General features: G+C 43.6%; 1 pseudogene across 1 annotated transcript; it reads right to left on the bottom strand.

Annotated features, from left to right (window-relative positions):
- Window positions 1–2428: 2428 nt before the first annotated feature.
- Window positions 2429–2716, bottom strand: LOC308551514 (FUN14 domain-containing protein 1 pseudogene; annotated as a pseudogene). The gene has a single exon. The product of its transcript is annotated as an FUN14 domain-containing protein 1 pseudogene (transcript).
- Window positions 2717–25449: the final 22733 nt, after the last annotated feature.

Below are 25449 nucleotides of genomic sequence, written 5' to 3'. Positions count from 1 at the left end.
GCTCCTTTGTTCCCCTTTTACACTGTGTTCCAAGAAAATCACTCAGGAAAGCTTGTTCTACAGTTAGAGTTCTTGGATATTAAAATTTTTATATTAAAATTAGTTTGTTTCTTAACAGCTAATTCTTGTTTTATAAATGTGATAGCCTCTCTAATCTTTCTCCCAGGTATTAATAATTAATTTTAAGTCACTTTCTCTGTGCTGTATCTACTCTTAATAATTTTAATTTAAGTCAGGGCCTTATGTGATCCAGTTACTGCAAGGCATCCATCCAAAGAAATCTAGGTCAGCAGCCAACATCCATGATGAGTAATTTACAGCTCTACTTGGTCTCTTGAGAAAAACCAAAGAGGAAATGCATTTTTAATGCCTACCTAACATCTTAACTCTTCCTTCTCCTCGCTGCTGCTTGCCCAGTACTCTTTACACTGCTGGTAATAGATCTCTGAAAATCTCTCCCACTATCACTTTTCAACCCTCTCAAATCCCCTCTACTATGTAGTCCATACAGCTTCTCACCCCCCACCATCTTTGTTCTTTTTCTAATGTGGAATCTCTATGTTCTTTATTTATTTATTTTCTTTCTTTCTTTCTTTCTTTCTTTCTTTAAATATGTCTTTATTGATTTCAGAGAGAGGAAGGGAGAGGAGGAGAGAGAGAGAAACATCAGTGATGAGTCATTAATTGGCTGCCTCCTGCACGTCCCCTACTGGGCATTGAGGCCACAACCTGGGCATGTGCCCTGACCAGGAATTGAACCCCGATCTCCTGGATCCTAGGTTGACGCTCAACCGCTGAGCCATGCCGGCCGGGCAAGAGTCCCGGGGTTTAACAGTGGCACCTCCAGTTCAGTTTATGTCCTCCTGCTGGCATGAGCTCAGTCACTTTTTTGGCATCTTGGAGGCCAAGCCAGGCTGAGCCTGACTACATCGTGATTACTTCCCCCAAGTCCTCGAGCCATGGAGCGGCACGCCCCACGGTTCCTGCCCTATGTAATGTGAAAATGAGACCAGACATGGTGACCTTGGTCTCCTCAGATTAGCTTCAGTGGTGGAAATTCTGAAGATTGCCATGAAGTCTAAACTGGCTTAATAAATCTTGACTATAAATTAGGATCACAAATCCTTAATCTGGGTCAGAGGTTGTCAACTCTAGCTGCACATTAGACTCACCTGGGATTATTTTAAAAATTCCTCTGCTCAGGACTCAGCCCAAGCCAGCTGAACTTGGATGGCTGAGGGAAGGGTTGCAGGTATTAGTATTTTTGAAAAGTTCCCTAGACAACCCGATGTGCAGCCAAGGTTGAGAACCTCTGCTCCTGGTGCTTCCAGCCCTTCTAGCTTCTTCTGCAGGAGGTGCCTGCTGTCATAGTTGTTCCAGTCTGAAGAAGTCAGTAGTGGCCTTTGCCCCTTCTCCCCAACATGTGCTAATAAATTGGGCGTATGAGCCCTGGCCAGGTGGCTCAGGTGGTTAGAGCGTTGTCCCAATACACCAGGGTTGCAGGTTTGATCCCCAGTCAGGGCACATACAAAAATCAACCAATAAATGCAGAAATACATGGAACAACAAATCGATGCTTCTCTCTCACACACAAAAAACTCAATAAAAAATTTAAATAAAAAATTTTTTAAATAAAATAAATTGGGTGTATGAATTGCAGCCATTGTTCATTCTGCTATTCTCTCTAGGGTTATGAAACAGCTCTCAAAATCAAACAAACAAACTATTTGGTGACTTAGTTCCATGAACAACCCAAATATAGGAGTCACTTAATTAATGCTCCATTCTTTTATATATATATGAAGATATATTTTTACAACTACAGACATAAAAAAAAAAAAAGGAAAACAGCTTTAAACATGTAATATTTCTTTAGAAGAGCCTTCCTTGAAACTGTTTACTACAGTTATGCTATAAACAAAGTAAGAATTGCAGGGGAAAACAACCTAAAACTGGTATTAAATCTGTTTAATATCTTTAATAATTCTATTTCTAAATCCTTCCACAAATGGGCATTACAGTTCTTCAGTTTATTGCAAACACATCTTTTAAAAAAAAGTCAGCCCCAATGTTGCAGCTATAGTACAAATATTTAATTATTGGCACTATACTATAAAGCACAGAGAACATCTGCTTTAAATAAATGACAGCCAGGTTTTGCTCAGGATACTACTGCACACATACCATATAGGTGGTTTTACAGCAGATACTAGTTGCTCAAACTTCAGATGGCAAAATGCTGAATTGGGAGTTTGATATTGTCCAGCTAGTTGTTTCTCATCGCCCTGGAGAGTCTCGTGGCAGGTAATGCCGAGAAACCGCCTTGTCACCACCACTTCTTTCCTCCCAGGTGGCTCTGCTGTGGTGGAACACTTGTATCCTTAAGATGCAAGGCCTAGCAAAAAGCCTCCCACAAATCCGCAGGATATCACAGTGTTCTGTTGACAGACTCTGTTGCCTTTTCAAGTATGTTGTTGATTTCAGGTGCTGCCTTATTTGCTCGTTTCTTAATATGTCCTTTTGCGTTGTTTACACCTTTTTCAACTTTCTTCCAGCCAATCTGCATATGGCCACGGCGACTAGCAATCTGAAGAAGAAAGCCACCACCTCCTGTGGTTGCTGCAAGTTTTCCAACTTTCTGGAACAAAAATTCTGCACACCAGCCAGTAGCTCCACCCATTACAATCTGGGTGGCTACTGAGTATTTTTCTACCATAGGTCCAGACTGTGGCCAAAAATGCGATTCCACCAGTGGTGTCTTCTTGTATACTCAGTTAAATCCAGTGCTTCGTGAGAGTCATCATTGCTTTCATATTCTCGGGGAGGGGGTTCTGTGTCTGCATGATACTGCCAGTGAAGGTCGATACTCTATTCTTTTTTTTTTAATCCTCACTCGAGGATATTTTTTCCATTGCTTTTCAGAGAGAGTAGAAGGGAGGGAGAGAGAGAAAAACATCGATGTGAGAGAGACACATTGGTTGGTTGCCTCCCGCCCGCCGCGCATGGGAGAGAGCCTGCAATGGAGGTCCGTGCCCTTGGCTGGAATCAAACCCGGGACCCTTCAGTCTGCAGGCCCATGCTCTAACCACTGAGCCAAACCGGCCAGGGCCAATGCTCCATTCTTATAGTTTCCACTCCTGTCCCATTTCATTGGCTTCTCTAACCACAATTCAAACTCTTTTGATCTGGTGCCTTAAGAAGTACTTCTCAGTACTTGATCATGTTTCTGGTAGCAAGTATTCCATATCAGTGATTTCAAAGCCTATATTATTGCCAGCCTCACAGAGGCTGCTCATTCCCAGGGGGCTGATGGCACTGGGAGCCTAGGGTCTTGAGTAAATGCAGGAATGTCCGTAACAAGACCCCTGTTCCCATCCAGGAACAACTTTAATATCTTAAGAAACTGGACATCTGTGGAGGTTATGTTTTAAATGACATCTGATTTACAACTTCAGACTTTCTCAATTTGGAAGACTTACATAATGCCGCATATATTTGGCTTTCTTTCCAATATAGACAGTTCTAACAGCAGATTCTCCCCCAGACTTGCCACCCTGACTTCAGACCTCCCAAGGTCCCTCTCTTGGGCTATCTGGATGAATGGCAGATCTATCGTGGCTTGGGTCTGGGCAACTTCTGTTCTTTAACATCATTGTTCTAATAGTCTGACATTCATGGTGAAAATGTTTCCTTGTTCAGGTTTAACACATAAGTTTTACTCTAAAATCCAGCTGAAAAGCATACTTTAAAACCCAAAGATGGCTTATAGTGCCCCAAAATGTTGGCCAGGCCCCATGCTCCCTGCTTTATTGCGGAAGGGACAGGATGGTCAGTAACCACCCATGCATGACCTTTTCCTCTGTCTTCTGCTGGGGAGAAAGCCAAGTTTTATGTGACTGGAGAGGTAAAAGATGTAGCATACCCAAACCTTCAGCCAAGCAAGTACACAACATTGGTTCTTCACTTTATAATCTAAGCCATATGTAGTCTAAAGAACTTGGCAGTTTGTCCTGGTCCATTCAGCTCATCTTGTGCCCCTGTGTCCAGTCCTTCTGCCAGTAGAGAGCAACCTCCCTATTTTTATTTTCTGAAATTTATCTTTATTGTTGAAAGTATTACAGATGTCCCCTTTTTCCCCCCAATGATTCCTTCTACCCTGCATCCGCACCCCCCCCCCCCCCAGGTCTTCCCCACACTACTGTCTGTCTGTGTCCGTGGGTTATGCATATGTGCATCTAAGTTCTTTGGTTAATCTCTCCCCACCCCCACCCCCCTTCCCTCTGAGATCCCTCAGTCTGTTCTATGCTCCTATGTCTCTGGAGAGAACCAATCCAACATCTTTGCTCCTTCCCCATAGTTCTGGGTCTTTTTGTTAGCTCTGTCATGGGCTGTCAGTTTTACTGTATTCCATCCAGTTCCTCTCTTGGACTGGGGGAGGAGAAGCTGTAGGTGCTGAAGGTGGAAGTGGACATCATGGTGCTGTGACCATGGGAGAAAGTAACAGAGCAATCAGACATTTCTGTGGAAGATAACTTCTTGTTGGTGTATATTTTGAGCCGAATTATGCTGAAAGTTCATGTTTTTAAGAACATATTTTTTAAAAGCCTCCTGTTTAAAAACATCACAAGACTGAGGTAATCAGCCTTGTGATGTTTCAGCTCCTCAGGTGGGGTCGAAACACACACACACCCATACCCATACCCATACCCATACCCATACCCATACCCATACCCATCTCACACACACACCACCACCACCACCACCACCAGCCCCCATCCCTCCATAAATGCCAGAGGCAACTCTGGTGCCTTTCTGTGTTGGTTGAGCTTGGTGCCTGTCTTTCATGGCTGTGAATTTCCTCAGATATTCTGTGATCATTGCATGCTCATGTTTGTGCTGGAAACTTCCTGCTCGTCTGGCTGTGATGCTGGCTCTGATTACGGAGCTTGTTTTGAGGACTGTGGGGCTGGAGTGGAGCAGGGGATGTTTGGCTGCCTCTCTCTCTGTGGGGGATTGCTGGCTTCCTGGGGCAGTTTTAGGCACAGAATGCATGTTGCTGCTGCCCACTGCTTAACCCAAGCCCCTGGAGAACAAGGGGTGAAGGGTGGTCGAGGGGGAGAGCTCCACATGTAATCTTCAAATTAACCATCCAGAAGATTGCTCAGCCTCATGGGAATGTCCCTTCTGATCCACTAATAAGTCACATACTGTAGGTTGAAAAAAACTACTAGATGACCCTTCATATTTATAACAAACCAGAGATTTTAACTATAGGAAGAAAAGTTTAAAAATTCATTGATAGTATGGCCATTTTTGTTAGGCACAAATGGCCACATGTTGAATTTGTCAGTTGTGATGCTGACTCGAAGTGCTCTTAGTTGAAAATGACTGTTCTCTTAGTAATACTCAGATCCTGGCTCACGTGCAAAACCTTGACTCATTGCTATGATATAATTTGCCACCATACATGTCAAAATCTGCAACAAACTTTTACAAAGAAAATCACAGAAATCACTTAAAATTGTATTATTTTTCTTTGGAAATTAATCATTAAGATAGCATATGTGAGAATTCCCTCTTAACAAGGATATTTCATTGGCTGCTTAAGTCTCTTTATTCCCAGGGTAGGCTGTGTCAGAAGGTGCTGTTCTCAAGGGAATGGGTACCAGTTCACAGTGAAGGGTGCCACCTACTGGATTTACTAATATTCGCTCTACCAACCTAAACGCTGGGACAGGAGTCTTTTGGATACTATTTCCTCCATTCCTGGAGCACTCCCTCCCCCTCTCCCACTGGCTCAATTTAAAAGAATAATATATATATATTTGATTTTAGAGAGAGAAGAAGGGGGAGAGAGAGAGAGAGAAACATGCATTTGTTGTTCCACTTATTTATGCACTCATTGGTTGTTTCTTGTGTGTGCCCTGACCAAGGATTGAACTCACAACCTTGGTGTATGGGGACAATGCTCTGACCAGCTGAGCTACCCAGCCAAGGCCCACTGGGCCCATTTTAATGCAGCATAAGCAGAGCCCAGAATCCCCATGGGACTGTGGTGGCAGCTTCTGAACTGATTCCAGCGATGCTTGTCTCTCCTCGGGTGTGTGTGGCACTAATTACTTGCTTCTAGTAAAGAGAATATAACGAAAGAGATGGGCTGTCCCTTTTGAGACTGGGTTACAAAAGCCTGGGACTTGTATCTTCATCACAAACTGCCTCTCTCTCGGGCTTCTTGCTCACTTGGTGTGATGAAGCCAGCTGCCGGGCTGTGAGTTATACCCTGGACAGGTCCACGTGGTAAGGGCCTGAGGACAGCCTCCTGCTGACAACCACTGAGATCCTCAGCCCAACAGCTTGTGAGTGACACAGTTCTGCCAACAACCTCTGAGTGAGTTTGAAAGCAGGTCCTTCCCCTGTGGAGCCTTCAGATGAAACTGCAGCCCCAGTTGACATCTTAATTACAGCACCATGAGAGTTCCTGACCCACAGAAACTGAGAGAATAAGTGTTTTGAACTATCAAGTTTTGGGATAATTTGTTAGGCAGCAGTAGGTAACTAATTCAGGGGTCAATGCTGGCTCACTATTCTGATGGATATCAAAAGCTTCAGAAGTTTCCTTTTTGAATTTGGCTTAAGAAACCTCATAAAGACTTTCTACTACACTTGTCTGGTTAGCCTGTTAGACCTTGCATCACCAGGTGTGTACTTCTGGAAGCTTCTGGGGCCACTCAGACTATAGTCCTACAAAGAGGATGTCACAAAAGGCAGGTCTTTACCATACACCAGGCGAGTGAGCATTTTAAGGTACATCTACTTTCCAAAGTAACATGCATTATTTTTTATTATGAATTTTCAATTGTAAGAATAAAACATGAACACATTCTCCTGATGAAAATAGGGACATTGTAGATAAAGATAAAGTCCTCTTCAGCAGTAACCTGATCTAGGCCCCCCTCCTCCCCGCCTCTCCACTCTTTATTATGAGTTTGGAGTAAATCTTTCCAGAATTTAAAAAAATTATATAAACATGCATGTGCTTGTTTTTACAAAAATATCATTCACTTTTTTCACTCCTCCTTGCTTTTTCCCCCCCTTCACCCAGCCATCTCATCCAGTTTTGAAATCCCTGTTGATACATGTGGATCTAGTTCATTCTTGGCTATGAAATGAAAACCCCACATTTTACTTCTCTATCTCATATGATGGCCTTTAGGTTGTTTCCAGATTGTCACTGTTATACACTGTCCTGCAGTGAACATCACCTGCCCGTCTGTGCTGGAGTGTGTTTTCTAGGGCAGACGCCTCACAGGGGAGACGCTGGGTCATATAATATGCACACTTTAGTCTTAGCAACACTGCCAAAGTGCTTGACAAAATGGCCGTACCACTTGAAGTATGGAAAGTGCCCGTTTGCCCTAAGCCTTGCCAAAATATCATATTTTCCACTCTGGTGGATGGAAACGATTTCTAGTTGTTTAAGTTTGTATTCCCCTGGTTATTAGTGAGGTTGAAAACCTTTTCATGTATTTATTGGCAGGTTTTGTCTTTTTTTGGTAGGGCTCCTGTGAGAGCAGTTGTGTGTGTGTGTGTGTGTGTGTGTGTGGTGGGGGAGGGTGTGATCTGATCTTGGATGCCCGCTACCCAGGGAAGTTGCACACTAGCTGTGAGAACATCAGCTGCCCATTGCTGCGAACACTAGAACAGCCTGTGAGAAGCTGAGGTCAAGTGCAGCCCCTCTCTTTAGGTTGAGGAAGAGCCGCTGGTTGCAGCAAGGACAATAATCTAGAGAGCCCCTGGGGTTGTCTGGTGCATAAGCTGCTGGCCTCTCCCCCATACTACTACTGTGTGAAGTCAAACCCAAGGGGGTTATGTTATTGGCTTGGTTACTTGCTTCTGATAAATGCAAAACAGGTTGCTGCCACCCTATGGGGACAGGGCAGAGGATGGGTGGAAGACTACGGGATGCCTAACCAGGCAGGACACTGACAAGGGCATAGCCTCTCAGGGATTGAAGTTTGGGACACCTCCCGCAGCAAGGCAAGAGGCGTTAGGACTGTGTGATGGAGGAGGCAAACCTCACAACTAGTTGCAAAAACAAAGACTATAGATGCTCCTCAAATTCCCTTCCTTGCTAAATATGTATACATATTTTAAAGAATTTCTCATGTCTTGACTGACTCCTTTGTCAATATACATGAAGAGGGAGAAACTTGTTATTTAAACTGTAGGTTACAGAATCGTGATGGAATTTGAAGAGGAACAGATCTGATCCAAAGATCTCTATCTTGCAGCTGGACACGGAAACTTAGGAGACTTTGAGACTTTGGTGTGTCTCTTTTTGGGAAGTGTGAGTACATTTTATGTTGTAAGGGGGAAAAAATCACATTATTTTAGATAACAGAATTTTGGAAAGTATATATGGGAAGCTGGGCTATGTGAATAATGAGTGACCAAAGGAATGGACTGTTTTGTGAGGGAAAGGGGCCACCACCCAACGGCCATTCGTCCTTCCTAACAGCAAGCTTGATTACCTCTGGGCAATTCCCTAGGTGCGTACAATCTTGGTGGAATGATAAATTGAGGATCTGGCAGAACTCCTGCTACAGAAACTAAAGAGGCCCCTGAAGGCCCCATCTGCCAGATTCTTCCTCTAATCTTTGCAACAGAGCCAAAGTGTCAGCATGTTGCCTAAAGTATGTGAGGGTGACTCAGTCTCCTGGAACTTTTAATCTTTTAATCCTAAGCGAAGTGAAGCAAATGAATTCATTCATTCCAGGGGCTGTGCTGGGAAAGAGGTCAAGCTGCTCCAGTTATAGAGATTCTGGTACTCCTCGGTTCTGTTTTGTTCTATTGGATGACTATATTTCAATTAATTTATTGGTTCTCTGTCAACATCTGGGGCTATCTGAAATACTGCTGCTGGGAACATTTTTGCACTTCTCTTTTGGTGCACATGTTCACGGCATGCATTTCTCTTGGGCACATACCCAGGAGTAAAATTGCTGGGTCGTCACTGTAATAGAGATTAAACACGCATCTTTGCTAACTGGTATTTTTGTCTGCTTCCAGGACCATGCAGGGACCTTGGATGATCCATTTACACCCCCCCCCCCCCCCCCCGACCTATATGCTACTGTAGTTGTGTATATTAAGCCTCTCAAAACATTATTATTATCATTCTGTGCAGTCAATATTAATTTAGAACTGCCCACAGATCTACTTTTCTTACCCTTTATTCCTTCCTGAAAATCCAAACTTCCATCTGGGATCATTTTCCTTCTGCCTGAAGGACACGCTTTAGTGTTTCCTTTAAGGAAATTCTGCTGGTGATGAATTCCATCAGTCTGGTGTCTGAAAGTATTCTTTTTTCACCTTCATTTCAAAGGATATTTTCATTAAATATATAATTCGAGATAGGCAGTTATTTACTCTCAACACTATAAAAATATTTTATTTTCTTCTAACTTGTTCTGTTGAAAAATTCTTTTCCCCCCCAATTTTTATAGTAGTATGGACTCATGGATATTTATTTTATAAATATAACTTTAGCTTTGGCCAGTGTGACTCAGTTGGTTGGGCAGCATCCTGCGTACCGAAAGGTTCCCGGTTTGATTCCGGTCAGGGTACATTCCTGGGTTGCACGCTCAGTCCTCCAGTGGGGGTGTGTGCAGGAGGCAGTTGATCTCATATCACTCTCATATCTATGTTTCTCTCTTCCTCTCCTTCTTCCTTCCTCTCTCTCTAAAAATCAATAGAAAAACCTGTTAAAAAATATAACTTTAGATTATAGTTCAACACTACATTACTTATTTTGTTTTTCTTGCACAAATTGTGTCAGCTTTGGCCATCAGTAACTCCTTCCGGTTGTCTCCTGAGTTCTTCTGTGATACTCCCATGGTTTTGGTTTCAAGCATTTTCTTCCTTTCTGGCACTTCAAGATGCTCCAGGTTCATCTTGTATTTTCCCTGCCCTAGACCTAGAAACCACCTTTTCTTCAACAGGCCTGATTCCTTTCATTGGAGAATGGTATTGGAAGCTAGGAAGGGCCACTTTTTATACTTTTTCCTTCTTGTGGATATTTTTAATCATGCATTTTATTTCTTTAAATAAAGTAAGCACCCCCCCAACCCCCCCCAAGCAATCTCTATCTGAAGTTTTGGTAAGTCTGATTCTGCGGTCTGTTGTTTCAGCTGGTTCAACTCATGGTGACTTACTCTCCTATATGTTTGGTTGTTTTTTACTTTATACTGATGTCTGTACTTGAAAAATTATTTTGCAGATTCACTGAAGCCTAGGACAAAGCTGCTTTTCTCCAAAAAATGTTGCCTTTGCTTTTTCTCCTTGGGATAGCCTCAATCTGGAACCACTTTAGACCAGGTACACAGCTCTAATTTCCCAGAACTACTCAGGCAATGGGAACCTGAGCTGCAAGTTCACAGTCACAATTTCACAGGGAAGGATTTCTCCTTCCTCCATCTTTTCTTTCTTTTTTTTTCTTCCCTGCTCTAAATATCGCCACGCCAGTGAGGTCCCGGCTTAACATGGGAAAGGGCTCCGATTACAGGCATCCCTAGTTTTACTGCGTTTGGCTTTATTGCGCTTCACAGATGTTGTGTTTTTTTACGAGTCGAAGGCAAGACCCTCCGCCAGCAAACTGATTATGACTTGCTTTATTGTGATGATTTATTGAGGGGGCTCTGGAACGGAACCCGCAATATCTCCGAGGTCTGCCTGTGCTTTCCCTACCTTGGGCAGGCCCTGGCGTTGTTCTATGTTCAAATTTCCCCATTAAGTCACTAAAATTGAAGCACAAGTGTTCCTTATTAGCAAATCCCTTGGGATAAAAGGGATTCTGGGCTTTGAAACTGTTGTGTTCTGTAGGCTCCTGCTCTCTCTTGGCCTGGTATTTCCCTACTCTTTCATTAGCTTTTTTAATGCCCTTACAATTAAAAAAAAAAAAAAAAAGCCATATTTTTAGTTGTTTTCATTGGGATGCTTTGTACAAATAATACAGCTTATTCCCTGGAAAGAGCTTTTTTCAATCTAAGGACTCTGTCTTTCTTCGGTTCTGGAAATTCTTAGATATTATCTACTTAAATATTGCTACTTCCTGATTCTTTCTAGTTTCACTCTCTGGGACTTTCATTAAATGTGTTTTGGCGCCTTCAATCTATCCGCCTAGCCCTTAATTACTTTTTCATATTTTAAATCTTTGTGTGTCTGTGCTGCCTCTGAGTGATTGCAGAAGCTCTGTTTCCTAAATCACTGATTCACTTTTTGCGTCCGTTCTCTTGTTTATCTCATTCTTTTGGCCATTTGTCATTCCCTACCCCACTCTGTTCCATATTGCAAGGAACTGTGTATCCCACATTCTCTTCCCTTCCGGGGAGTTTGGCCAAAGGGAGGTTTTGAAAGATGCCTTGAGGGAGAGGGAGGGGAGAAACTGTGGTATTTCTCTCCCTCTGTCTTGGCTTTGGGCAATGTCTCTGGAAGCCACTGTGTCTCCTCTGAGCCTCCATCTCCCACCAGACAGCTGTACCTTCCACGGTCACAGATCCTGCTGTGACTCTAGTTCCCATCCGGTGGCTCTAAATGCTGGGGTCTGTCTAACCCTTTCAGTCATAGGGGTAGCAGCAGCTTCCTGCTGTTTTTAATCTCTGGGATGCCTCACCATCCCCCCTGTCTTCTCAGTTCCTGTCACCTGTGTCATACATTCCTTGTATTAAGTTTCTTTGTTGAAAATACCTAGAGAGATTTTTCTTTTCCTGACTAGACCCTGACTAATACACCATCTAAAAATTGTTTCAGTGTTTGAAAAAAAGTTTCCAAGATTTTCATCTGTTCTTGATTCATAGCCACCTGCTTTTGTTTGTTGATTTTAAATACATTTATTTAAAAACCCTTTCCAGATTGTTCTGTTATTTCTACTTGATTCTATGTGACTCTTACATGTTGGCTTCCTTTTGTGGTGTCGGGTTTCATTGTGGCCTTTGTAATTGTTGTTTTTTGAATGCTTATCTTTATGGAGGCTTTTCCTTTCCCACTCACTGTCCCAAGAAACTGGTTTTATGATAGTCTCCTGAAGACAAAATGGCTCCTGGCTTTTGCCCTATGGGCATGTCACAGTGCCAAACCTGGGGCTCATGTCAGATGTCTACCTGGTGGCTGGTTGTGCAAACCTCTGCTGTCTCACTCTATAGGAGGCAGGCACTTTGCTTCTAGAGATCGGTAGGACTTGTTGAGCCTTCAGACACAGCTCGGGGAGTGTGAGCTCAGTTCATCAGCTTCCCCACTGGGAGTGGGGGCGGCGGTGGTTCCTTATTTCTTGGTTGGAGTTGAAATTCCAGACTTGTGGTCAAAAGGTACAAATTTCCAGTCATAAGATAAATAAGTACTAGGGACGTAATGTATAATATGATGATGATAGTTAATACTGCTGTATGGTATCTTTGAAAGTTAAGAGAGAGGATACTAAAAGTTCTCATCACAAGGAAAACAATTTTCTTGGGGTTTTTTTTGTATCTCTATGAGATGATGGGTATTAACTTATTGTGGTGATCATTTCACAATATGTGTAAGGCAAGCCATCATGCTGTACACCTTAAACTCATACAATGCTGTTTGTCAATTATACCTCAGAAAAACTGAAAAAAATTAAAATAAAAAAGTGAAAACAACAAAAAAAGAAATTTCAGACTTTGATGTCTGGGTTATGTCCTTCCTGATCTCTATGGGCCCACAGGTTAAGCTTGCACTTACTGCTATGGGTTTCCACTCCTTTTCTGGTCCATGATTTTAAAAAGTCACGTCCCTGAGTAGTTCCTGAGAAACTGTATCTATCATTTTTACACTTGGAAACAGAGTGAAGGAAATTTAGCACATATTCACTCTGAGTCAACAGAGTTCTTAACCACAATATAGTCTTAAGCCTTGTGACTCCAAATGCGTTCTGTGGAATGTGTTTTAAACATTGTTTTATTGTTTTGAGAGAAAGAGATAGAGATAGAGATTTTTGTTGTTCCAGTTATTTATGCACTCATTGGTTGATTCTTGTATGTGCCCTGACTGCGGATCGAACCCACAAACTTGGCACATCAGGACAATGCTCTAATCAACTGAGCTACCCAACCAGGGCCATGTGCCGTGTGTTTTAAATGCAGAATCTCAGGCCCATCTGAGACCTGCAGAATCCCAAACTGCTCTTTGATAACATCCCCAGATGATTTGTATACATAGTGCAGTTTGAGGAACATTCCTTTAAAAGTCAGTTACTTTCCGTATAACCAACCAGGGCAAAATTAGACACTTAGAAGCTTTCGTTTCCTTGAACTCACCCTTCCTTCCCCCCTCTCCTACCACTGATATGTTGCTAGAGCTTGAATTTTAGTCACAGTTTGGTGCTACAGACCATCATTTTAAATAAGCAACAATAATTTAGATTTGTCACACATTTTGCTTGATTTCTTTGCTCTCTGTTGCTTCTTGTGTCCCATTACTTCTTTTAATTTCACTTTTCTCCTTGTTGAAGTTCTTTGGGAACATCTGATATGTTAACAGTTTTGCGTCCTTGTGATTTGAAAGTGTCCTGATTTTGCCCTCAGTCTTCAACAATATGGATATAGAATCCAAGTTCAAAGATATTTTCCCTCAGCACTTTGCCGATGTTACTCTATTCTCTTCTTGCACCCAGGGGAAAAAAAGAGAAACAGAAAGCTGTTTATTATAAAAATTTTTAATCTTACAGAAAAGTAGAGGAAATAATTTAATGAGCCCCTATGTATCTCTCACTTGACTTGGGCAATTATCAATATTTTTGCGTCCATTTCGCTGACAGGAACTCTTAAGTCAATCCTTCCTCATTTTTTTCAGATATTTTTGTTCTCGTACCTTTTAGGTAGCTCCTTATCTTTCTCCTTCTGAAAATTTGCCACAGTGTCTACATGTGCTTTTTAAAAAAACACTGATTAGCACACAGAGGTCTCTCTCTATCTAAGACTTGTGTTTGGGTTCAATTCCGGGAGTTTCTTGACTGTTACTGTTTTTCGAATGTTGCTTTATCTCCCTTTGAAAATAACTTTGAGCGGAACCTGGCAACTAGGGTTCTGTGTGTCTTGACGATTACAATTCTGTCCATTCTTTTCATACCTTTATCTCTTTGTGCTGCGTTCTGGGAGTTTCCCAATGCAACGCCTCAGCTTCTCGGCTCACCCTTCAGCTATGTACAGGCTGCCTGTTCACTGATGCATTCAACAGCTGCATTTTTAAAATTCCTCAGCTTTTAATATTTTGGGTTCCAGTGCTGGATTGCGGATTTCTCTCCTGTAGGGAGATTCTTCTGGGTACATCCTGAGTGGAGATGGCTTTCCAGTGGGCCAGCCACGCAGGAGCACAGTGGCCGCCAGCTTCCTTGGGTGAGGGTGTTAGTTGTAACTGACAGAATCCAAGAGCTACAAACAAGGAATTCTCTCTCTACTTTTTACTGAGGGATGAAATGAAGTAAAGGGCACCAGTGCACTCTCTACCTTGATTGACTTTGACATATGTATGCAGTCGTGTAATCACCACCCACATCAAAATTTAGATTATCCTCCAACCTCCTAGAAGTTCTTTGTGTCTCTTCCCAGTCAGCATTCTTCCCTTCCATCCCCTAGAGGTAACCATTTCCTCCGATTTCCATCACCACTGATTTGTTCCCCAGCAAACAAAACAACAAAACAAAACAAAACAGACGTACTAGAACAAGCACATAAGCAGAAAGGGAATTTATTAATGATAATTAGATAGTTCACAGATCTCTGAGAGGGCCAGTGTTGGGCTGAAATATTACTCGGCCAGGAGTGATGGTCAGACCACACCCCAGGTGCAGACCACTGAACGTCGACACCCAGCTTGCACCTTTGGTGCTGAGGACTGGATACCGGAGCCCCTGAATGCTAGAAGCCAGTGCCACCCTCTCCGGAAAGTGGACTCCCTGTGTTTCCTGCATCTTCGCATTACTCGCTTTTGAATCCACACCTTACTTCCATATGTCTGATAGATGAACCCTAGGTCAGGTGTGAACCTATCTGACAAAGTAAGCCTTTTGGCTTCTGCCGTGGAGGCAGGACCAACATAGGAGAGGGTTCCAAAGATGCTGGGAAGCCATAACCTTGACAAAATTCCCTGACAATAGGTTGTTTTAAGCTTGTTGTAAACATGATTTATGATGCTTGCAGAACAGCACTCGTGATGACTATATCTCAACTTACCAATTCTTTTGTTAACACGTTTGGATTATTTCTAGTTTTTCTTCTGATTTACTTTAAATAATGCTGTGGCATTATCAGACCTTTGGGGCTAGATAATTGTACTTTCGCCATTTCTTTTAATCCCAAAGAAATAACTAACTACACACCAAACCCCAGCCTGTTGTACAAAGGTACTTATTGCTTTGTTATTTCTAACAGGGGTGGGGAATGTTTTTTTCTGTCAAGGGCCATTTGGATATTTATAACATTATTCTCGGGCCATACAGAATGATCCACTTAAAAATTAGCTATGAAAAAATTTCCTAGATTTATTGAATTTCAAGTCCAGCCTGCGGTTGCCTTGGCAGGGCCAGACCAAATGATTTCGCGAGCAGTATATGGCCCACGGGCCGGACATTCCCCACCCCTGATTTATAACTACTGAAAACTGGCAATAACTCAAGCATCTAAAACCATGGAATGATGGACTGATTTGTGATATGATAACAAACTTCTAAGACTTCCCAGGATGGTATCAATTCTAGGTGTTAGGTCACATCGTCTCCATCTATTTGTGTATGCTCGGTCAGACCATGTGTCCAGTTGACATTGAAAAATGTGGTCACTGTGACTACATAACTTGATTATAATGGAATTTTCACAGTAAAAATAATGACTATATGTTCTACCTGGCTAATACGTGGAAAGGTACATAATGGTTTTGGAAAAAAGTCTCAATCTATTAGTGTTTGCATAATGTGAAGGATCATAAGGATGCCTTTTGTTTGGGGTTGTAAAGTTGTTCAAATGCCAAAAAATAAAAGGCAATTCCCTCGTGTCTATATGCGCCTCCCAGCAGCTGAGGGGCTTGCCCATAGATGGCACTCCTGGATAAGAGCAGATGGAAACTTCCAGGCTGCCTCCAAGCAGTGTTTGTCAAACTGTGGTGCACACGGACTGAGCTGGTTACAACACAGCTTGCTGGGCCCTTCCCTCAGAGGCTCTGATGTAGTAGGTCTCGGGTGGGGCCCGAGACTTGACTTTTCTAACAATTTCCCAGGTGAAACAGCTGCTGCTGCTTCGGGGACCGCACTTGAGTCGGCTGCCCTTGTGCGCGAGGAGCTGCTTGGAGCCTAGCCGTTAGAATGGGCCTTCTTTCCTCCTTCCCTGGCGCAGCCCCCCACGCGCCCTGCTGCCATGCCACCTGTGTCCACAGAGGAGCAGGGCGAGCCCCTCAGAGGTGGAGGGGACCTTCTTGACCCCATCTGAAGGGGGAAAATGGGCAGGATGGAGGGGTGCTCTTCATCTGCTGCTTTCTGGAGACGCCGCCGGACCTCAGGATGGGGTCCGACACTGGCCCACATGGCGAATGAGGGAGTGTCCAGTTCCCACCCGATGCACAGGATGCGGCACCTCCTCTCCTGCAGGGGCATCTTGGGGTCCTTTGCATGCTCCTCTTCCCTCCCTTCTGTGAACACTGATCTTACTGTGACCCTAAGCCTTTGGGTTAGCTCACTCCAGGCTTTGTGTGTCTTGTGCTCTAACTATTAAACTTGCCCCCAACTCATAGAAATTCAAGCAAAATTCAGCACTGTGAGTTTTAAAAAACTTGCCCCTCAAACTTCCAACCTCTCCCCCCATCTTCACTCTCTCAGCTGAGCTTAACCTTGCTTCCTCCTTCACGAGGAAAATGGAAAGAGCCAGAAGAGAACTTCCCAGTGCCCCAGCTACCTTCCCCCCCTGCATCTGGGCCCATATGTTCTTCCTCTCCGATAAGGGGGAGAGCTTGTTTATGCTGCTGGCCAAGAGTAGTCCCCTCTCAAGGCCAGGGCCGCCCCATGCCTCCTCTCTCTACTGCATCCCCAGTTTCTCCTACTTACTGGACCATTCCCACCAGCAAACACATGTGCTGTTATTTCTACTATATTAAGCAGTAGAGCTGCTTCTGTTCACCGTCCCCAAGTTCTCTGCTCCTAATCTCCCATGAGTCCACCCGATCAGGTGTTGTCCCCATCTCTCTACCAAAACTGCCCTAGTCACAGATGGCCCCCAACATTGCTAAGTCCAGTGATCACTTAGCCCTCAGTAGTAGCATTGGACACGTTGGACACTTTTTTTTTAAAATCACTCTTTCTCATCCTATTTCCTGGTTTCTCATCTTTCCAACTTCCAAGCATCGAAGCGCCTCACAGTTTAATCCTTAGACTTCTTGTGTATCTACTCTCCCTTTCTGGGTGACATCATTTAATGTCTCAGGGCTTTAAATGCCATCTGTACAGCTGGTAATGCTCCAATTTATATCTCCAGCCTGGATCTTGTTCACAAACTCCAGAACTGCCTTGACGTCTCCACTTAGAATATGTGTTAGCATCCCCACTTATCTGCCCAAATAGAGTCTTTGATGTATCCTGACCCCACTCCAAAGTAACCCTGCAAACTTCACTACCTCAGTTAATAGCAGCTTTGTTGGTTCAAGCCAAAATCCTTGGTGTCATCCTCGATCCCTCTCTTTCTCTCACAACTCCTATCCAGGCTGTCAGCAAATCTTCTCGGTCCCATCTTCAGACTATATGCAGAATTCAACGACTTGCCCTTGACCTTTCTCCCTGCCCCGGACAGCTACCTCGCCCATCCAGGCTCCCATCGTCTCTCACCTGGATTATGGAAATAGCCTCCCAAGTGGTCTCTTTGCTTCTGTTCTTGCCCACCTGCCATCCATTCTCAACACGGCAGCCAGTAATCTTGTTGAAACCTCTATCAGATCGTGTCATTCCCTTATTGAAACCTCCCCTCCATTTTATTCAGAATAACACCCAAGTCCTTATGAAGACCTACAAGGCTCCATGCGCTCTGCCCCCTCGAATCCTGACCCCTTGTCCATTTCTCTCCCCCTTGTTCACATGACTCTGGCAGTGTGCCTGGCGTACTCCCATTTCAAAGCCTTTGTGCTCACTCCACCCAGATTTTTCCTTCCCAGATATTTTTTGCATGGCTCACTCTCTCTCCTGCTGACAATTTTTTCTCAAAAGCCCCTTTCTTAGTAGACATTGAGCAAAGCAGATTACCCTCCATATTTTTGGCGTTTTGGTTTGCAAATTGGCTCCCCTAGACAGAGTGAAACGAGAGACAAAGGAGAGACCATAAGAAGAGGCAGACCACTCCCGATTGACAGGTCTGGGTATGACACTTGTCTTGGGTGCCACAAGACCAGCAGATCTCTGTACCCGCCCACCAAAACGTTACATAGAGGCCTTAAAAGGGTCATTCGGTAACATATTCAGCCAGCTAGTCTCAGCAACATATTACTCTCTTGAGGCTGTGTCCTTGAAACAGGTTCCTAGTGTGGGAACAGCGGACAGAACATACATTCCAAGGACAGGGGAGGAGGTGAGGAGCACCTAATTGCCAGGGCCAGCTTGAGGGTCAACTGGCAGTCATGTCCTTGCATTGACGTCTTCTAACAGGGTGGGACTCATTCAATCAATTGAAGACCTTAAGTGAGAAAGACTGAGGTTCTCCTCAGGAAGGAGTTCTGCCTCCAGACTGCCTTTGGACTCAAGACCGCAACATTAGCTCTTCCTGGGTCTTCAGCGTGTCCTGCCCTGCATATTCCAGACTTGCCAGCCTCCACACTCATGTGAGTCCATTCCTTAAAATCTCTCCATCTCTCATTTTCTCTCTCTTCATCTTGTTGGTTCTCTTTTTCTGGAGAACCTTGACTAGTACAGATTTTGCTTCCCTGGTCAGCTTATCTAGAATTTCAATATCCATCCCCTGACATGTCATACTCCCGTTCCGGCTTTATTTTCTCTTCTTAGCACATATCACTATCTAGAAATGCTCCATATTTTACTCATTTATCTTGTCTATTGTCTGTAAATGACTGGGGTGTAAATTATCAAGAAATGTATTAATTTTGGGGTTCTGGAGGATCCAGGGTGTATAATGACAATAGCAGTTATATTTTATCATATGTCCACCACATCGTTGGTGCTAAATAAGTACATGTTTTCCATCCATGGTTGGGAATCTGTGTATGTGGGTAGGGGAGACTTAAGTTACATGTGAATTTCCAACTGCATGGGTGGTTGGCACCCCTAACCCCCCACATTGTGGGTCACCTGTATTTGTTAAACAAATGAAGACATGAATAAATTAATGTTTGACTGATTGATTGAATGAGTGGATGGCTCAGAGTGAAGTGGCCCCCTAAAATGACACCCACCCAAATCTATAAAGCTTTTGACGATTTGTGAGCATGAGAAAATTCCTAACACTGTTGCTGTGATGAGGTAGGTGATTTTCTGCCATTGAATGAAGCATGTCATGACCTGTTGTGACTCTAATAGCTCAACTAAGTTACAGAATATTCCCTTTTGAAAGTCTCATCCTGAAGAGAGAGGGAAATGTTCCCAGAAAAACAATTGTTAAGCCTTCATTTCCTCTGCTTGGGGGTGGTTTTAGAATCTGTTTTTTATTTACTTGACTGAGGGGATTGAGAAAAGCCCATGGCGTCAGTGGACTGTATATCCCATCTGGGCGGGCCAGGTGTAAGCCTAAAACTTGAAATCTTAACAGGCTGCTTTAATCTGTGCTTCAAGCACTGTTCAAAGCACGTATTAACTCAATCCCTGTCACAACTCTAAGTGATAAGAACTGTTATCCTCACCATCCCCAATTCTCAGGCAGGAAGCCAGAGCCTAACAGCTTGCCTGAGGTCACACATCCATACTGAGATAGAGAGTTGAATCTACCCCCAGGGCTCCTGCTCTTAACTCTACCAGGAGGTTCATCAGGGTGTCATTGCTGAGGAAATGGGTTTGACAGTGCAGGCAGAAGTTCAGAGGATCTTGATTTTTTTGGTCCAGGGGTAGGGGGTGGGGGGAGGTATAGGAGTTGACTTAGAGAATAGTAAATTTGCCAATCAGGCATTTAACAAATATTTGCTGAGCATTCATTATATGTTTGAGAGAAAGGACAAAGCATTCATTCAAAGCAGTGTACTGGCCCCTTCTATGCACCGGACACCTCTGAGAACCAAAAGAGGGTGAAACAAGGCCCCTGATCTCAAGGAGCTTCCACCCTGCCACCTCTACCCACCAGCTTTTAGTGAGTTCCCTGGATTAAAGCAAGCAAAGCAGCTGGGGCCAAAATGACACTATTGAGGAATATGGCCCTGGACTACGATCATTCCCAGGCCAGAGCCAGGGAAAATTCTGAAGTTTTGGGGGTCCTATGTATCCCTCTTTTTCTGAGCGGCATCATGGCGTAATAGGAGGCCCACTGGATTAAAGGTCAAAACACCTGACTGTAGCCAGAGCTTCAGAGCTTATTATGTCCTATTGGGCAATTCATTTGGCTTCACTAAGAAGAATATCATCCACCAGCTACCTTCTCACAGGACTTTTGTGAGGACCATATGAGATGATGCTTGTGAAACCTCATCATACACCCAGGTTCTGTACAGCTTCTAGGGCTTCTCATTCTCATTGTCACCAGTATGAACTTCTCCACAAACTTCAGGGTATAGGTGCCTTGCGTCTCTTTTAGTTTTCCAAGTTCAATTAAGATGAACTCAGGACCACATGTGCCAGGTGGACAGTAAATCCAACATTAACCTTTTGAGCTCCTACATGTCCCTCCTGGCAGTCTGAGAACATTGTGGGCCTCACACAGTCCAGATGGAAGATCCCAGCTGACTGTCACCTGGTGGTATTGCTGCAGTGGCACTTGCTGCGTCCTGGTGTCACGAAGAGCATCAGTCTTCTGTGGCTGTTGCCCAATGCTATTAGCCTCGCTGCTGTGACATTCTCTGGGCCCAACTCCTTTCCTAGGCGTGTGTTGCACCCCTTAGTGATTTGTTCAACCCAGGATACTCGGCTCATGGCACACAGTCTTCCATAGGTCATAGTTCTTAGTGTCCAGTCCCATCAGCTACACAAGCTGGCCCTCTCCAGTGCCTGGATGCCTCAGAAGTGCTGGGCCAGGCTGGCCAGGTGTCCATGCCTTGTGAAACTCACAATCATTGCCCCTTTTCCAGTCCTGGGGATCTCAGTGGCTCTAGACGGCTCCTCCTCTATCCCCAAAGACAATGGAGGGGCCATACCCTACCTCAAGACTTTTAGATTGCCTTCTGTACTACCCCCCTCCACACACCCCAGCAGGCAGTTTCTCTCCTTTGACCCTTAAACACAAGAGACTGACTACCCCATTTTCTGGACACCAACACTTAGTTTCCTCCAAGACTCAGCCTTTTGAAACACAGTAAGCTTATTTATGTCACACAGCCTTCTCTTTCCCCTGCCCCTGTTTCAAGAATTATCTTCCCTGAGATGGCTAAGATTTTTCTTAATCATCACCCAAGGATATTTTTTCCATTGCTTTTCAGAGAGCATGGAAGGGAGAGAGAGACAGAGAGAAACACCGATGTGAGAGAGATACATAGATTGGTTGCCTGCTGGTAGGCAGGGGATCAAGCCTACAACCGAGGTCTGTTCCCTTGGCTGGAATTGAACCCAGTACCCTTCAGTCTGTAGGCTAATGCTCTAAACACTGAGCCAAACCAGCTAGGGCATAGCTAAGATTTTTCAATGCTGTTTAGTATACTCACAAATATGTAGAACCATTAGCATAGTCAACTTTAGAACATATTATTTTTAAAATCGTCCCCAAGGATATGTTTTCATTGATTTTAGAGAGAGAGGAAGGGGAGGAGAGAGAGAGAGAAAAAAACCCCCAAAACATTGATTAGTTGCCTCCCACATGCACACCGATTGGGGATCAAACCCACAACCTGGGTATGTGCCCTGACTGGGAATTGGACCCATAGCCCTTTGGTGCACAGGATGACGCTCCAACTGGGCCACACCAGCCAAGGCAACATTAGAACATTTTAATCACTTCACAAAGAAACCCCGTATCCTTTAGTTATCGTTCCCTTTCCCCCCCTTCTTTCCAGCTCCAATCAACAACTAATTTACTTTCTGCCTATAGGTTTGCCTCTTCTGGACACTTCATAGAAATGAAATTATACAATATATGGTTCTTGTGACTGGTTTCTTTTACTTAGTACAATGTATTGAAGGTTCATCCACATTGTAGCATATATCATTACTTCATTCCTTTATAAGGCCAAATAATATTCTATTATATGGCTATGCTACAGGCATCTGTTGATGAATATATATGTGTGTGTGTGTGTATGCGTGTGTGTGTGCGTGTGTGTGTATATATATATATCTCCATTCATTTGCTGATGGACATTTAGATTGTTTCTGCCCTCTGGCTCATCTGAATACTTGTGCTGTGAACATTCTTGTGCAAGTTTTTGAGTGGACATGTGTTTTCATCACATGCCAGGCGTTTTCACCCCTTAAGTATAGAGCTTTCTAAAATGCACTCTGCCCAACCCTGTGCTCCCAGACAGACTGTGAGAAGTCGTGTGCTGTTCACTTCAAGGCTCAGAGTCTTCACTGTATGACTGGATGTTGTTGCTCTCCCTTTGCTGGCAGGCTGTGGGCAAACCTCTCACAATTCAGGATTGATGTCCCTGCCTTTTGCACTTCCCTTTCAGCTAACTTCCTGTTATTTCTGTAAACCGGATAACAAAATTTGTCAGAATTATATGTAAAGAAAGCATGGATAGGCACTTTCTGCCTTCCCCTTCCCCCTTTACCCCCAAGCACATTGCCTTTCCCTCTCCTAAGCTCCAAGGGCCCAGTCTTTTGCTTCTGTAACTTGTATCCTGAGCCTGTGCAGCCCAGCTGGCTTACTTCTACTACCTCTGTAACTTTCTAAATAAACTTTCTCTTATAATTCTAAGAAAAAAGAAAGCATTGATAACTATTTAGCTCAATAAATTGTTGTTAAGAAAATGAATGGTGTGGAAGGTGACCTCTGGGGTGCCTCTTTCGCGGACCAACGTGCATGAAGGTCATGACAATAGTTGTAACATCGAGGCCTCTTTTGTCTCTGCTGGGGACCGCTGTGTTCCAGGGAGTTGAGGTTGTCAAGAGAGCACTTTTCAGAAAAGCACAGCATCACAGAATGCATTGTTTTGCGAACGGAAGAATTGTACAAAATTACAAAAGGCATTTGGGACAGGGAATCAGAGACCAGGATTCTGTAGATCGGCAAGAGCTATCAGGGACCTTGGGAAGTCAGCCACCTCTCCGGGCCTCTTTTCTGTTGTTTGTTTGTTTGTTTGTTTTTAGTTAAGTAATATTGGATTAATGGTTCTTAATTATTTTTTTGCAAGCTCCTTTCAAATTCAGATGAAGGAAATGAACTCCTCTCCTTAGTACACAAAAATCTGGGTATGGTTTTCATGGTCTGTCTGTAACCCATCCCCAGATCCCAAATTAAGACTCTAATATCATGCCCCAGATGCTCACCAGGATCACTTCCAATTTTGAGTGATGGAAATTCCAGAAATGACAATGTCTGATTTAGGGAGAATTTGAAAGGTATAGAGTCATTCCCAGAGCCCTTAAATTGTATGAGCTCAGGAAACTTCAGAAACCCCGTCTTAAATATAGTGTTTTAAGTTTAAAATGTGAAGTATGTTTTTCTACTGTGAACCCAGTTACAATTGTTGATTCCTTTGGGTAATTTTTATATAATGAAAAGGAATGTGCAGCATACAGGGTGGGGACAAAAACATGTTTACAGTTGTTCATGTGGAAAATAATACAATAGTTAATAAATAATACCGAATCAACTCTGTGTTTTGTGTACTCACAACTGTAAACCTGCTTTTGCCACACCCTATATTTTAAAACGATAATTTTATAATAAACTAGTTTACATATTGTGCCTAAAATCCCTAAATGATTCATTTACTTTTAAGGGGGGATGTTTCAGAACTGAGACATCTGAGTGAGACACTGTGAAGGTGACTGAGTGGCCCTCAATCCCACAGGCTTCTCTGTTCCTCTTCAATTTCTCCCAACCCGTCACCATCCCTCCCATTGTCCCCAGTGCTCCAAACTCCACCTCAGTCCATGTCTGAGCACCTTTCCAGATTCACAGAGCCATACTGCTGGAGATCTTAAGGTGCCCCCACCCACTGGGCCCGCAGATGTGACCTTACTGGTTCAGCAAACCAGTTGGTTTGTTTAAACCAATCAAGTTTGACCAATGGCACTACTCAGGCTGCCTTGACCTCAACTCACTTGACCTGACACCTTGAGCTCTGGGGGCAGAGCTCCTTGAAAGCTAGTGAGACATTTCCAAGAGCTTCCAGGAGAATCTGACGTATTTAAGGCAGAGGAAAGAAAGGCAATAGATAAATCTAGCGCTCAATGCTTCTGCAACTCCAACCAACAAATGGAAGCCACAGCTCTTCTCTCTGGACTATGGGAGTGAAGACAAGAAAACAAAGTAACTGCAGAGCAGTAAGTGCCTGTGACTGGAGCAGTTGCTCAGTACTAGGCATTCATCAGGGGAATAATGTGGAATTCAATAGAAATGTACATTACATCCATTGGGAGCCAGATGACTTCATCACAGCTAATGTTATTACAATGAATATAAAAGGAATTAATGATTCACCATTTAGTTACTTTCCTCCCTTCCCCCAACACCTTTTCTTTGGCTTTAACAAACTGGTCTGGAGCCAACTGTGACATCAGTTCAGTAATGACTTTAAGCACCATTTACGCTGTTATCGTGGCAATTGAAATTGTCACTTTCTATTAAAAGGTCTACCTCAGAATGGTTTTAAGTGAAAGCGTTCCACACTGACAGTGCAATTAAACAAGAAAAAAAAACACCCTTTCTTGGGATGTCAGTGCAAACGCATTTTAAATAGTGGTTCAGCAGCGCCTTGCTAATTTAAACTACAGTATTGCTTTCTATTAAAGAATAGAAACTGATTTAGGTTTTCCCCCCCTCCTCCCTGTACTGTGCGATAGTTTGAATGGGCACCATGTCCTAGTCAAAGCCTCGATGTGCCAATGAGGTCCCTGAACCTAGAGTGTACCCCTCCCCAAGGCAGGCATTAAACAGAAATAATTTCCCCGTGTGATGGGGAAGCATCACCTTTCACAGCATTGGCTTTTAAAATTGCCCTTTTCTGATGCCTTTTTCAAACTGTGGTCTACTTGCTCATCAGGGAGAGAATTGTGCATCACGGGGTGTGGGGGGAGGGACGGGGAGGACTGCTTTATCAAGATGACAACTTCCAGCCTCAAAAATGGACAGTCAACTCTAGAGAAAATTT

This window comes from Miniopterus schreibersii (genome assembly GCF_964146895.1).
Source record: "Miniopterus schreibersii genome assembly, chromosome: X".
NCBI classification, from domain to species: domain Eukaryota; kingdom Metazoa; phylum Chordata; class Mammalia; order Chiroptera; family Miniopteridae; genus Miniopterus; species Miniopterus schreibersii.
Note: the sequence above shows the minus strand (reverse complement) of the source record. Positions and strands in the feature narration are given on the sequence as shown.